The following is a 15,369-nucleotide window of genomic DNA, read 5'->3' on the forward strand; positions in this document are numbered from 1 at the left end:
TAACACCTCAAGCTATACAAATCCTAGAAGAAAATCTAGAAAACACCATTCTGAACTTGGGACTTGGGAAATAATTTATGACTAAATTCTTAAAATCTATTGCAACAAAAACAAAAATTGACAAGTGGGACCTAATTAAACTAAAGAGCTTCTGCGCAAGAAAAGAAACTTTCAACAGGGTAAACAGGCAACCTACAGAATGGGAGAAAATATTCACAAACTATGCATCTGACAAAGGTCTAATGTCAAAAAATCTGTAAGGAACTTAAACAATTAAACAAGGAAAAACCAAATAACCCCATTAAAAATCGGCAAAAAACATGAGCAGACACTTCTGAAAAGATGATATACAAGCAGCCAACAAACATATGAAAAAATTCTCATAATCACTAATCATCAGAGTAATGCAAATCAAAACCACAATGAGACATCATCTCACATGAATAAGAATGGCTATTAATAAAAAGTCAAAAAACAGTAATCGCTGGTGATGCTGTGGAGAAATGGAAACTCTTATACACTGTTGGCAGGAATGTCAATTAGTTCAGTCACTGTGGAGAGCAGTTTAGAGATTTCTCAAAGAACTTCGAACAGAACTACCATTTGACCTAGCAATCCCATTACTGGGTATATACCCTGGCATGTTGGCTCACACCTGTAATCCCAGCACTTTGGGAAGCTAAGGCTGGTGGATCACCTGAAGTCAGGAGCTCAAGACCAGCCTGGTCAACATGGTGAAACACCACCTCTACTAAAAATACAAAAATTATCCAGGTGTGGCGGCGGGTGCCTGTAATCCCAGCTACTCGGGAGGCTGAGCCTGGAGAATCACTTGAACCCAGGAGGCAGAAGTTGCAGTGGGCGGAGATTGCGCCACTGCACTCCAGCCTGGGCAACAAGAGTGAAACTCTGTCTCAAAAAGAAAAAGGAAATTGAGAATACAATGACTAAAATTTGAAATAGATAATGTAACCAACTTTTCCGTTATGTCTGGGGTCATTGCTATGGCAACAATAAAAGGGTTCCCTGTTTCCCATCAGTCTTAAGCAAGATCTAGTGGCAACCTAACTGATACTGCTGGCAACTAAAAAGCAAAGGCTAGGCATGGTGGCATATGCCTGTAATCCCAGCACTTTGGGAGGCTGAGGTGGGAGGATCACTTGAGCTTAAGAGTTTGAGACCAGCCTGAGCAATATAGCGAGACTAGAGCCCTACGAAAGTTTTAAAGTTCACTGTGCATGGTGGCAAGGATCTGTGATTCCAGCTCCCACTCAGGAAGCTGAGATGGGAGGATCCCATTAGCCCAGGAGGTCAAGACTGCAGGGAGTCATGATCACACCACTGCATTCCAGCCTTAATGACAGAGTGAGACCCTGTCTCAAAAACAAACAAACAAAAGCCAAAACAGCATGCTAAAAATATTTTCATAGAAGAAAACAGTTGGCCAGGTGCGGTGGCTCACGCCTGTAATCCCAGCACTTTGGGAGGCCGAGGTGGGCGGACAACAAGGTCAGGAGTTCGTGACCAGCCTGGCCAATATGGTGAAACCCCATCTCTACTAAAAATACAAAAATTAGCCGGGTGTGGTGGTGCACACGTGTAGCTCCAGCTACTTGGGAGGCTGAGGCAGAATAATCATTTGAACCCGGAAGGCAGAGGTTGCAGTGAGCTGAGATTGCACCACTGCACTCCAGCCTGGGTGACAGAGTGAGACTCTGTCAAAAAAAAAAAAAAAAGAAAGAAAGAAAAGAAAAGAAAGTTGAAATTATTTGAGGGGTATAATTGTTTTCTTAGCCAGTATGCATGTTTTAAATTTAGGACAATTTATCATTAACTATAGAAATTATAAAGGTAATTAAACCCATATTACTCATGTTCTGAACCAAGAAAGCAGCATATTTGGCATTCTAAATACTTACGAAACATAAAAGACTGCTAGAGCAAGAAGCCAGCCTTGTAATTAAATATGAAGAATCAACTTTTGGTTGTTGATAAGTTGTATCTCATGCTTACTTTCTGTTTCACTGATTTATATTTTTAACTTTATTATTTCCTTCCATTCTTCCTCTTTCTTTCCTTTTTTTGAGACAGGGTCTCGCTCTGTTACTCAGGCTAGAATGCAGTGGTGCAATCTCGGCTCACTGCTGCCTCTGCCTCCTGGGCTCAAGCGATCCTCCCACCCCAGTCTCCTGAGTAGCTGGGACTACAGGTGCATGCCAGCATGCCTGGCTACTTTTTGTAGAGATGGGGTCTCAGTATGTTGCCCAGGCTGGTCTCGAACTTCTGAGCTCAACTGATCCACCCACCTCAGCCTTCCAAAGTGCTGGGAGTACAGGTGTGAGCTATTGCGCCTGGCCTTCCTTCCTTCTTCTTTCTTTAGACTCAATTTTGTTTATTTTTCACCTTTTTGAAATGGATGATTAGATAATCAATTTTCAGCTTTTCTTGTTTTCTATTATAGGTATTTAAGGCTGTACATTTCTATCTAAGCACAGCTTTATATAAATATCATGTTTTGATAAATAATGTTTTCATTATTTTGCAGTCCAGATTTTTAAAAATTTTTATTTTTTGACTGATGCTTTATTTAGAAATATATTGCTTAATTTCTAATGTATGGATGTTTTTGAGTTTTCTTTTTGTTTTTGTTTCTAGTTAATTTATACCATGATCAGAAACCATACTCCGATTCAATTCTTTGAAATTTGTTGAGAATTGCTTCGTGTTCTGTATTTGGTTAATTCATGGGTACTTTATATGATTGTCTCTTCTAGTTATTGGGTGCAGTGTTTTATGTACACCAGTTGGGCCAGGTTTGTAATCACAATGTTCAAATATTCTTGTTTAAAAATTCACAATGTTTAAAAATTCTTGTTTCTTGTCTATTTATTTTTTCAGTTACTGAGGGAATTATGTTAAACTCTCCTACTAAGAATATGAATTCATTTATTTCTATTTCAAAAAAGAGTATGAGTGTTCTAAAATAAAAGGTTTGAGGAGTACTCTCCTACAATAAATTTCTAGATACAGTTTCACTGAATAGAAGGAAATACACCATTGGTGGTTTCTGATACATGATGCCAAATTGCGACAATGTTTTTCAGTTGTGTTCCTGGGCTCCGAATTCTCATGGGGAATGTAATCCAACCTGTACGACTTTTACCAATTTGCCAGCCTGCCTCCCATAATAAATCCAGTGATGGAATGTCTATGGGAAGCATGCTTGGGCTCCTGTTACCTGGACTTCAAAAGATATCTTCTAATATAAAAACTTTTAGAATTGTCAGAAGAGATGGCAGATTGCATATACCCAGGTCTGCCAACCACGGCCCCAACATTCATTACATGGATGATTATGAGCCAGACACGTGCACTTTCTGAGCCTTGCTTCTTGCACCTGGAAATACAGGATGAGGTTGGTAAGAACTTGACAAAATACATTCTAGGTGCTTAAAAAATCATTGCTGGGATTTGTTTTTTTTTGTATTTTCACAATAAATATGAAAACAGTTTTAATTTAATGATTATGAGCAAAAAAGGATGAAAACCAATAGTCAGTTTCTTTGTAAAATTTTCCCCAGCCAGTCTACCACCAAGTGTTTAAATAATTCACTCCTTACAACTGTTGGAGTAGGTGTCACACATCTCTTGATTTCGATAACTCCTGGTGCTATAACTGGCTGTTTACTGTTTTCCCTATCAGGCCATAAACTTCTTGAGAATTTGTACTGTGTCTTGACAACCTGTATCACTACTGCTTTGCATCCAAGAAGCAGGTGAATATTTTTCTGGTTAAGCTCTTGATTAATCAGTACTGCCCCACCATTGACTGAGATCTGTCCATGGTCCTGAAGGTCACGCTGAGACTATCAACTCATTCACAGAAAAGGGAGGCAGTTGATTCTAGCTGACTTGTGCAAAGGTGATCTCCACGTACATTCGTGGAATAAAGTTAGGACAAGTTTTATTGTTTAGTGAAAAGAGAAGGCCACGAATGAGTCATGGCATGCCCACAATCCCACATAAAGTCTGGTTTTATGTTTATCCCATCACTCAACAGTCACTTAGCAAATGCTGTGTTAGGGACAGTGCGGCGGCGGGGTGGGGGCAGAGAAAAAAACAGAAATAATGAATATGTGATTCCTGCATTCAAAATTTCTCACAGTCTGTTGGTATTCTGAAAGTACTAACCTGACTATTACAATGTTCATATTCTTTTTATTTTTTGAGACAGAGTCTTACTCTCTCACCCAGGCTGGAGTGCAGTGGCACAATTATGGTTAACTGCAACCTCCACCTCCTGGGTTCAAGTGATTCTCCTGCCTCAGCCTCCTGAGTAGCTGAGATTACAGGCACATACCACTATGCCCAGCTAATCTTTGTATTTTTAGTAGAGACGGGGTTTCACCATGTTAGCCAGGCTGGTCTTGAACACCTGTCCTCTAGTGATCCACCTTCCTCAGCCTCCCAAAGTGCTGGGATTACAGGCGTGAACCACTGCACCCGGCCTTGTTCATATTCTTGTTTCTCCAATTGTCTGTAGCAATGCCTGTATGTAAAATGTGTTGATTGCTAAGTAATTGTGCTATCAGGAGACCCTGAAAAAATAAGACTATATTGAAGGATAGATAAGAAGAAATAGAAAAATATAAGAGAAAGAGAAAATAGAGGGAGGTTGTAATATGAGAGAAAGGATGTGAAAGTGAAAGAGAGGAAGAAGAGCATATTCAGAGAGAAGGAAATTCTAGGAGAGAAATAGAGGTGAATTATTTGGCTGCAGCCACACGAGCCTCTGTGTGGGCCTTGAATGAGCCACCCCCAGGACCTTTGCACATGCTGTTCCCACTGCCACCCCGGTCTTCACAAGATTCTTCCTGTCTTCACACAGGGCTCTGATCAGAGGTCACCTCTCATGGAAGCGGTCCCTGACTGCTGTCCCCAAAAGCCCTTCAAGCACCCCCTGCATTCCACTCATCATGAGGCTGACTTCTATTTCTCCCTGTTTCTGCCTGTACTTACAGTGGAATATAAACTCATTGAACAATGGTAGAAATAAGAAACTCCTGTTTTGAGATTCTTCTGGTGCCAGGAGATTGTTACTGGAGATGGAAAAGGCCCAAAGGACAAAAATAAAACTATACCTGATTTCCTGTTAATCATCATTCAAAATGTTCACTTCCTGGGGTGGTGTATGCGAAGGAACGAGGAATAAAATGTCAACGGGAAAAGGAGAGTTGGAGGTCTGAGCATAGAAAAGCAGGAGATCAGTGGGTGTTCATGGCAGGGAGAGTGAACAGAGGGGCTGGTCTTGTTTCCAGGAAGTTCTCAGCATCCTTGGAGAGGGGCCACCATGAAGTTAGGGTGAGAGCTGGCAGGATGAGGGCGAGGCTGTTCCTCCCCAGCCACCTGCAGCTGGAGGACTGAGGGATGGAGAAGGCAGAGTCAGAGCTCCACGGGGATGGAGCTTTCCAAGGGAGCCACATGAAGCAGAGTATAAAAAGAGATTCAATTGTGTGCATAAGTACTGATTCTAATGATTGACCATGAAAGGTGACCTAGAGGTAAGGTCAAGATCAGTGGAAGATGGTTGTATGGATGGAGTGTTGATCCCCAAGAGATGAATGGATGTTGGTGTCAGATGGGAAGGAGGGGTCCCCTGGCAGGCAGGAGGTGATACTCCACATGGGATGCTTGAACGGAGGGGATGGTGTGATACTCTTTATTGGTAATGACAAGGTTGTTGGGAAGTGGATGGTTAAGGAAGTTTGGAGAGGAAATTTGGGAGAGAGGAAATCAATGTGGAGATAGTGAAAAGTGGTGGGAGGATCACCTTTGTTAGTGTTCTTCCACCTCAGCATTGTAGAAAATGTGGGCTGGAACGTTCTTTTACGCAGGGTGGAGGAGGCTGTCCTGATTTTCTAGGGCATCTGTCAGCATCCCTGCCTGCTACCCAGGGGATGTCAATAGTTCTCTTCAGTTGCAACCCCAAATGTTTATCCAAACTTGCCAAATGTCTCCTATGGGCAAAATACCCCTCTCTGGGAACCACAGATTACAATACACATAACATTCACCTGGAAATTAGCGGGAAGTAATATTGGTGAGGATGACAGTTCACACCCACAGAGGACTAAGATCACAAAGAGTAAGGGTTTCATGAGGATCTATGCACCAACCCTGTCTGTTATTTTCTGTAATTCTGGTCCATGACATCTGGGACCTTGCTGACTCCACAGGGATGATCCTGCCAGGTCTTGCCTATTCCGAAAGACAGCAGTTTCCTTGAGAGGGGGACTTTCATGTGGAAATGAATCCAGAGCCCACACCCCAACCAGCTCCTCTATGGAGCTGTCACACTCAGGGCCACTGTGACCTGCCCTGTCACCCAGGGCCATAACCATGGATAGCCATGGACTCTGCCCAGAGCCTCTGAAATTATTCCAGGTAGTCAATCCTGAGACTGCTCGTTTTGTCTCTCTTGTTTCCTTCAGAAACCATAAGGAAGGCTCTTTGCCCACATGCTCCCCAATGAGCTTCTGCTTCTTGACGGACACTGGGGCTTCCCCTGTGGCCCCTCTTGGCTTGGCGTGCCCCCTCCTCTTGTCAATGTCACAAGCTATTTTTTTTTTTAGTGACAGTCATTTCCTGCTCTTTTTTTATTTTGTTTTGAGATGGAGGGAGTCTCGCTCTGTTGCCCAGGCTGGAGTGCAATGGCGCGATCTCAGCTCGCTGCAACCTCTGCCTCCTGAGTTCGAACAATTCTCCTGCCTCAGCCTCCCAAGGAGCTGGGATTACAGGCGCCCGCCACCACACCGGCTAATTTTTTGTATTTTTAGTAGAGATGGGGTTTCACCATGTTCGCCAGGCTAGTCTTGAACTCCTGACCTCAAGCGATCCGTCCACCTCAGCCTCCCAAAGTGCTGGGATTACAGGCTTGAGCCACTGTGCCCAGCCCTCCTGTTCTCTTTAATTGTTTTGTGTGAAACTTTGTGATGCGGGGAATTGCTTCCTGCAAGAATTCTTAAATTCCATTTTGTGAGAGTCCTTCAAAACCCAGAGGCATTTTCTCAAACTACGTGTGTGTGTGTGTGTGTGTGTGTGTGTGTGTTTGTGTGTGTGTGTGATTGAAGGGGAATTGGGAGATGACTCTTGAGTCTCAGGTCATTTTCTTGCCTCATATTTACCTTATTAGGACACTCCCTAAACCCAAACGCCTAATCTCAAGGCTAGAGCAAGACAGCAGCCCTGGAATCTCTCCTCTGGGAGGTACCAGCACCCGGCTGCTTGGATGCTCAGAGGCAGGATGGGAGCAGGTGACGGGGGTGTGGGCTTGAGACCAGACAGCCTGGAGACCTCCCCTCTGTGAGCCCACTGTCCTCCTTTGTAAAATGCAGACACTCCTAGGACCTCGCTCACAGCCAGGGCTGCTGGGGATGGCTGTTTACGTTGTACCCTGCACTTAGGGTCCTGTTCAAGGCAAGGGGCAAAATGTGAAACCCCGCCTGCTCTCCACAGCTGTGTCCATGCAGAGCTGAGGGATTATTTTCAGGCATCCCACTGATCTATCCCACTTCCCACAGCCCACCCTGTACATAGGCACAGCCAGTGTAATTTGGGAAAAACTCATTTTAAACAAACAAAAAAATGTCCCAGCCAATACAACATATCCCTTTAAAAAGTACATTATTGTGTTTTTCTTTTCATTTGAAGCAATGTCTATGACATTGCAACATATATATAACTTAATATTTAACATTTTAACCATATTTAATTGTACAGTTCCCATATTAGGTGCTTTCACATTGTTTTACTATGATCTCCGTTGCTCATCTCCAATATTCTTTTCATCTTGAAAAACTGAAACTCTGTACCCACAAACAACAACTCTACTTCTCCCTCACACCCGTCCCTAACATCCACTTTCTTTTTTTCTTCTTTCTTTCTTTCTTTCTTTCTCTCTCTCCCTCCCTCCCTCCCTCCCTCCCTCCCTCCCTCCCTCCCTTCCTTCCTTCCTTCCTTCCTTCCTTCCTTCCTTCCTTCCTTCTTTCTTTCTTTCTTTCTTTCTTTCTTTCTTTCTTTCTTTTTTTTTCTGAGATGGAGTCTGGCTCTGTCACCTAGGCTGGAGTGCAGTGACACAATCTCTGCTCACTGCAACCTCCGCCTCCCGGGTTCAAGTGATTCTCTGCCTCAACCTCCCGTGTAGCTGGGATTAAGGCTCCCGCCACCATGCCTGACTAATTTTTGTATTTTTTTTAGTAGAGACAGGGTTTCACCATGTTGACCAGGCTGGTCTCAAACTCCTGACCTCAGAAGATCCACCCGCTTCAGCCTCCCAAAGTGCTGGGATTACAGACGTGAGCCACTGCGCCCGGCCCACTTTCTACTTTCTGCTCTATTAGCTGGTCAGCATTAGGGACACTATATTATTGGAGTCATAGAGTACGTCTTCTTTTGTGCCTGGCTTGTTTCACTGAGCATAATGTCTCAAGGTTCATCCAGGCTGTAGCATGTGGCAGGATTTCCTTCCTTCATAAGGATGAATAATATCCCATGGTATTGATAGAGGATATTGTGTTTATTCATTCATACTTTGATGGACCCTTGGGTTGCTTCTACTTCTTGCTGTCGTGAATGCTCCTATGAACATGGGTGGACACATATCTGCTCGAGTTCCTGCTTTCGATTATTCTGGGTTTATATCTCAAAGTGGTGTTGATGCATCATATTGTTAGGGAAACAGGAGCATAGGAGAACCAGGGTGACACCATTTTAAAATCTGTCCAAAAAACTAGCAAGGCACATTCCTTGCCAGCCCTCCTCCATGGCCATTAAAATGAGTATAGCTGAGGAAACAGCTTAATCAAGCCTGCAAGGACAAACTCCTATGAGAGTAAAATGTCCAGATACCCCAATACGGCATTATATGCTTTTAAGATGATTATAGCTATGCTTTGATGCATTATGCACCAAAATGCCAAGGATAGCTTTCTTTAAATCAACAAAATAATAAATTTTGTCACGCTGCCAGCCCACCTGCACATACACATAACTTTGCTTAGCTATTACCTAGATAAGACCCCCACATAAGTAAAACTTAAAACAAAGATGAGGCATTCCTCTCTTTGCTTTCTGAGGACGCCCTACTCTGTATCTGAGTCACTTTCAGTAAATGATCTCTTCTTACTGCACTCTGCAACTCACCTGGAAGCCCCTCCTGCAAGAGATCCAAGGACCTTCTCTTGGGGTCTGAATTGATAACTGTTTTCTGGCAACAATATGGTAATTCTACTTTTATTTGTCCAGAAACTATTGCACTGTTTTACAAGGCAGCTGCACCATGTGTCCATCCCACTGTCGAAAACCAAAATTTCCACCAGTTTATTTCCACTGTAATCAGATTCAGGATCGGCTGCTCAATGCTCGAAAGCCAGGCATGGGAGGAAAGGGTTGACAGAAGTAAAGACAGGTTCAATCAGAGAGCCAGAAAACTGAGACAGTGGCAAGCTAACATTCTAAAGCACCATCTTCAATTTTAGAATTCACCATGGGGGTTTTAAAGGGGAAGTTGGTATGGGAGACACGTGGAGTGTGCAGGGTGCAGGTCTGTGTCTGTTCTGATGGCTATCATGGGTTCAATTGGAGAGCCAGAAAACCGAGATGGTGGCAAGCTAGCATTCTAAAGCGCCATCTTCAATTTTAGAATTTACCATGGGGGTTTCAAAAGGAAATTTGCTATGGGAGACATGCGGAGTATGCAGAATGCAGGTCTGTGCCTTTGTTCTGGTGGCTATCATGGGTATCACCCACCCCAAGGCCTGGCTGGCATTATCCTGACTTCAGAGGAAGAGATAAAGGGGTCAGATGGGAGGGAAAGGAAGTGGGTGATTAAAATATATTTTAAAAACGGAGGTCCCTGGCTACACAATGATTGAATTGGCGTTTGTTATCGATTTATGGATCGGGCTGCATCCCATCTAGAAATACAAAGGCATTTTTGCCCTCATGTCAGAACAGTAGGCGCACTTTTTTGTCTTTTGTTTTTCTTTTGAGACGGATTCTCACTCGGTCACCCAAGATGGAGTGCAGTGCTGCGATCTCAGCTCACTGCAACCTCCGCCTCACAGGTTCTAGCAATTCTCCTGCCTCAGCCTCCTGAGTAGCTGGGATTACAGGTGCCCACCACCGCGCCCGCCTAATTTTTTGTATTTTAGTTGAGACGGGGTTTCACCATGTTGCCCAGGCTTGTCTCAAACTCCTGAACTCAGGTGATCCACCTGCCTCGGCCTCCCAAAGTGCTGGGATTACAGGCATGAGCCACCGCACCCGGCTAACAGTTGGCTTTTGTAGGGCTTCTTGAGCAGGAACAAAGAAACAGCACCATACAAAAAGGTGGCTCTTTTAACTTCTGGTTATTTTAGGTTACTTTCCTTTTCAGGGTTAAAGCAGAGGGGCTTCCTTCTCTTGGCCGCTCACGTTACTTGGGTCCTTTTAGATCAGATGCTGTGGATCTCTTGTGTTTTGAAAAAACTGGCCTGTTTAGGGATTTTCCTGTTTTTCCAAGTTTCAGTGTGATGACATGCACTTAACCTGAAAGACTCCATTTTTATTTGGTTTGTGAAGGGCTAGAGAAGGAGCTCAGTCCACAACAACGGTCTCCTATCAACTTTATTTAACCCATTAAGTGCAGAAGGGTTCCGATTTCCCCAAAGGCTGCCAACATCCTTTATTTTCCATTTTATGGAGAGTAGCCATGTTAATAATGTGTGCTGGGTTCTTTTTTTCTTTTCAGTGGAAAAAATCATATTTATTTCATTTTTCAATAGCAATTATTTATTGATGGTGTGTGCGTGTCTGTTGAGCACTGCACAATTTCTCAAACCTTGGGATCAGACTAGACCATGCCACCTGACTTTCGAAACCTTGCTGATTTTCATGTGGTAATTGCTCTTCTTCACAGCAACCATGGATGCCCCAGCATCACAAAGACATGACGTCAGCAAAGGAAATGTAGAGAGACCGAATGTGAAATCTGTGAGCTACTGGAGCTGGTGGTTCACGTGGTGTCAGAGGTGGAATGCTGCTGTGCTTCCCCTAATTTTAACGTATCCAGGGTCCCTCTGTGGACAGCTGAATCTGTGAGGATAGAACAGCAGGAATGCAGTAGGAATTAGTTGGAGGGGGGAGGTAATGGAAGAGCTGATCTGGTTGCTAAGCAGCTCAGAATCTCTGGAGATGAATCATAATGGAATTAGAGTGAGAGCAGACAGTGCGGAAGGGGCTACTCTGCTCCAGCTAAATGCAGCTGCAGAGAATAAGTGATGTGGATGTTCCACAGTCTCCCCTTTCCTTTCCTCTCTCTTCCCCTCCCCTCCCCTCCCCTCCCCTGCCTTTCCTTTCCTTTCCCTTCCTTTCCCTTCCCTTCCCTTCCCTTCCCTCCCCTCCCCTCCCCTCCCCTCCCTTCCCTTCCCTTTCCTTCTTTTCTTTTCTTTCTTTCTTTCTTTTTCTTTTCTTTTTTTTTTTTTTGAGACAGAGTCTTGCTCTGTTGACCAGGCTGGAGTGCAGTGGCACAATCTTGGCTCACTGCGACCTCCGCCTCCAGGCTCAAGTGATTCTTCTGCCTCAGTCTCCCGAGTAGCTGGGACTACAGGCACCCGCCACCACGCCCGGCTAATTTTTGTATTTTTAGTAGAGACAGGGTTTCACCATATTGGCCAGGCTGGTCTCAAACTCCTGACCTCAAATGATCTGCCTGCCTTGGCCTCCCAAAGTGCTGGGATAACAGGCATGAGCCACCGCATCCAGCCCCAAGTTTCTTTACTTAATAAGTTCTCATTTGTTTATTCTGATGGTCTTCATTTGTAACCGTACATCCATTGCCTGTATATATATTTGGCCAACAATCCCGTAATGCAGTTCAGGATCTGTGGGAAAAATCAAGACGTTTTCAGGGGGTCCACAATTTCTAGACTATTTTTTTAAGAACATTAACATTTTATTTGCTTATTTTCTTCTCTTTTTCTCCGCATGATGTGATATTATAAATATTTGAAGTAAGAAGCATATTGGAAAATCCATTTCTCTTCCATTAAGGAGGAAATTAAAAGAGTTTGCAAAAACTTCAAACAATATCACCTTTATTACTAAGTTTTTGTTTGGAAAATATAATTATTGTTCACAAAATGTGAGCTATGTTAATATACAATAGATTTGTTGTTGTTGTCATTAAGCTTAAAATGTAACGTTTTCTCTGACTTTCTAACATGATCTATATGAGATCATGTTATGTTTTATTTATATCTTATACGAAGAAATATCCTTTGGGAGTTTCCCAATAATTTTAAGAGGGTAAAGGGGTTTGAGATGACAAACTTTGAGAATTACTGTCCTGGGTTAAATTCCTGGGTTCCGTTTTGCTGGATTGAAAGACACACACACTTAATGTTTCTGAGACATGATACCACATTGCTATGATGTTCCACAGCTGTTTCTCTGGCTCTATTTTCTCACGGGAAATGTAACCCAGGTCTGTCGGACTCTTACCAATTTTCCAGTCTGCCTCCTCTCATAAATTCAGTGAAGGAATTTCTTTTCTTTCTTTCTTTCTTTCTTTCTTTCTTTCTTTCTTTCTTTCTTTCTTTCTTTCTTTCTTTCCTCTCTTTCTTTCTTTTTTCTTTCTTTTTCTTTCTCTCTCTCTTTCTTTCTTTCTTTTTCCTTCCTTCTTTCCTTTCTCTCTTTCTTTCTTTCTTTCTTCTTTTTCTTTTTTTTTTCTTTTTCAGAATCTCTCTCTGTCACCCAGGCTGGAGTGCAGTGGTGCAATCTCGGCTCACTGCAAGCTCTGCCTCCTGGGTTCACGCCATTCTCCTGCCTCAGCCTCCTGAGTAGCTGGGACTACAAGCGCCTGCCACCACTTCTGGCTAATTTTTATATTTTTAGTAGAGACGGGGTTTCACCGTGTTAGCCAGGGTGGTCTCGATCTCCTGATGTCGTGATCTGCCCACCTCAGCTTCCCAGCGTGCTGAGATTATAGGTGTGAGCCACCGCACCTGGCCCAGTGAAGGAATTTCTATGGGAAGCACGCGTGGCCTCCAGTTACATGGATGTTCAGAGATCTCCCCTCATGTGGGGTAAGATTAGATATCTCAGAAGATAATGTTCAAGGTATAGTCTTCAGTTTATAAACCCCAGTCCCGACATGGGGTGTCGTGGGCCAGACATGTGCCCCTTCTGAACCTCATTTCCTTTACCTGTAAGTGGAGGATGGGTTGGGTAAAAACTCAACAAAATGGCCAACACATTATAGGCATTTAATACATTATGACTAGGTTTTTCTGCATTTTTACACTAAATAGGAATAAGAGTTTTAATTTAATAATTATGAGCAAAAGAGGATGAGAACAAATACAGAGTCAGTGTCTGTAAAATTTCTCTCAATAGGCCGGGCGTGGTGGTTCATGCCTGTAATCCCAGCTACTCGGGAGGCTGAGGCAGGAGAATCACTGGAACTCGAGAGAAGGAGGCTGCAGTGAGCCGAGGTTGTGCCACTGCACTCCAGCCTGTGTAACAGAGAGAGACTCCATCTCAAAGAAAAAAAAAAAAAAAGGAATGGATATAGAAGAAAAGGAAAAAAGAAAAAATATAGAAAAGAACATAGGGAAACTCATAATTTGGGATAATAAGCATAATAAAGTCAAAGTCAGGAAGAAGAATGTGATTCTAGGAGACAAAGAGAGAGAGGCAAATTATTTGGCACCAGGCCTCTGTGTTTCCCTTAAATGAGCCACCCCAGGCCCTTTGCACGTATTGCTCCTTCTGCCATCACTGGGTCTTCATGTGGTGCCTTCCTGTCTCCATTCAGGACTCTGACCAGAGGTCACCTCTCAGGGATGCCTTCCCTGATTCCTGTCCCCAGAAGCTTGTCATGCACCTCTGCCTTCCAACCATCATGAGGTCGATTTTTTAATTTCTTCTATGTATATAAAAAAACCAGGATACATGTGCAGAATGTGCGGGTTTGTTACATAGGTATACATGTGCCATGGTGGTTTGCTACACCTATTGACCTGTCCTCTAAATTCCCTCCCCTCACTGCCTACCCCCAGCAGGCCCTGCTGTGTGTTGTTCCCCTCTCTGTGTCCATATGTGCTCATTGCTGAACTCCCACTTATGAGTGAGAACATGTGTTGTTTGGTTTTCTGTTCCTGTGTTAGTTTGCTGAGGATGATGGCTTCCAGCTTCATCCATGTCCCTGCAAATGACATGATTTAATTCCTTTTTATGGCTGCACAGTAGTCCATGATGTATATGTACCACATTTTCTTTATCTAGTCTACCATTGATGGGCATTTGTGTTGGTTCCATACCTTTGCTATTCTAAATAGTGCTGTGATAAACATACGTGTGCATGTGTCTTTATAGCAGAATGATTTATATTCCTTTGGGTATATACCCAGTAATGGGATTGCTGGGTCAAATGGTATTTCTGGTTCTAGATCCTTGAGGAATCACCATACCATCTTCCACAATGATTGAGCTAATTTACATTCCCATCAACAGTGTAAAAGCGTTCCCATTTCTCCACAGCCTCGCCAGCATCTATTGTTTCCTGACTTTTTAATAATCGCCATTCATACAGAATCAAAGAAGACCCCGTATAGCCAAGACAATCCTAAGCAAAAAGAATAAAGCTGGAGGCATCACGCTACCTGACTTCAAACTATACTACAAGGCTACAGTAACCAAAGCAGCATGGTACTGATACCAAGACAGACATATAGACCAATGGAGCAGAACAGAGACCTCACAAATAACACCACACATCTACAACCATCTGATCTTCGACAAACCTACCAAAAACAAGCAATGGGGAAAGGATCTCCTATTCAGTAAATGATATTTGGAAAACTGGATAGCCATATGCAGAAAACGGAAACTGGATCCCTTCTTTACACCTTATACAAAAATTAACTCAAGGTGGATTGAAGACTTAAATGTAAAACTGAAAACCATAAAAACCCTAGAAGAAAATCTAGGCAATACCACTCAGGACACAGGCATTGACAAAGACTTCATGACAAAAATGCCAAAAGCAATTGCAACAAAGGCCAAAATTGACAAATGGGATCTAATTAAACTAAAGAGCTTCTGCACAGCAAAAGAAACTATCATCAGAGTGAATAGGCAACCTACAGAATGGGAGAAAATTTTTGCAATCTACCCATCTGACAAAGATCTGATATCTAGAATTTACAAGGAACTTAAGCAAATTTACAAGAAAAAAAAAAATCCCATCAAAAATTGGGCAAAGGATATGAACAGACACTTCTCAAAAGAAGACATGTACATGGCCAACAAACATATGAAAAAAACCTC

The sequence above is a fragment of the Pongo abelii genome, chromosome 20, assembly GCF_028885655.2.
Source record: "Pongo abelii isolate AG06213 chromosome 20, NHGRI_mPonAbe1-v2.0_pri, whole genome shotgun sequence".
NCBI classification, from domain to species: domain Eukaryota; kingdom Metazoa; phylum Chordata; class Mammalia; order Primates; family Hominidae; genus Pongo; species Pongo abelii.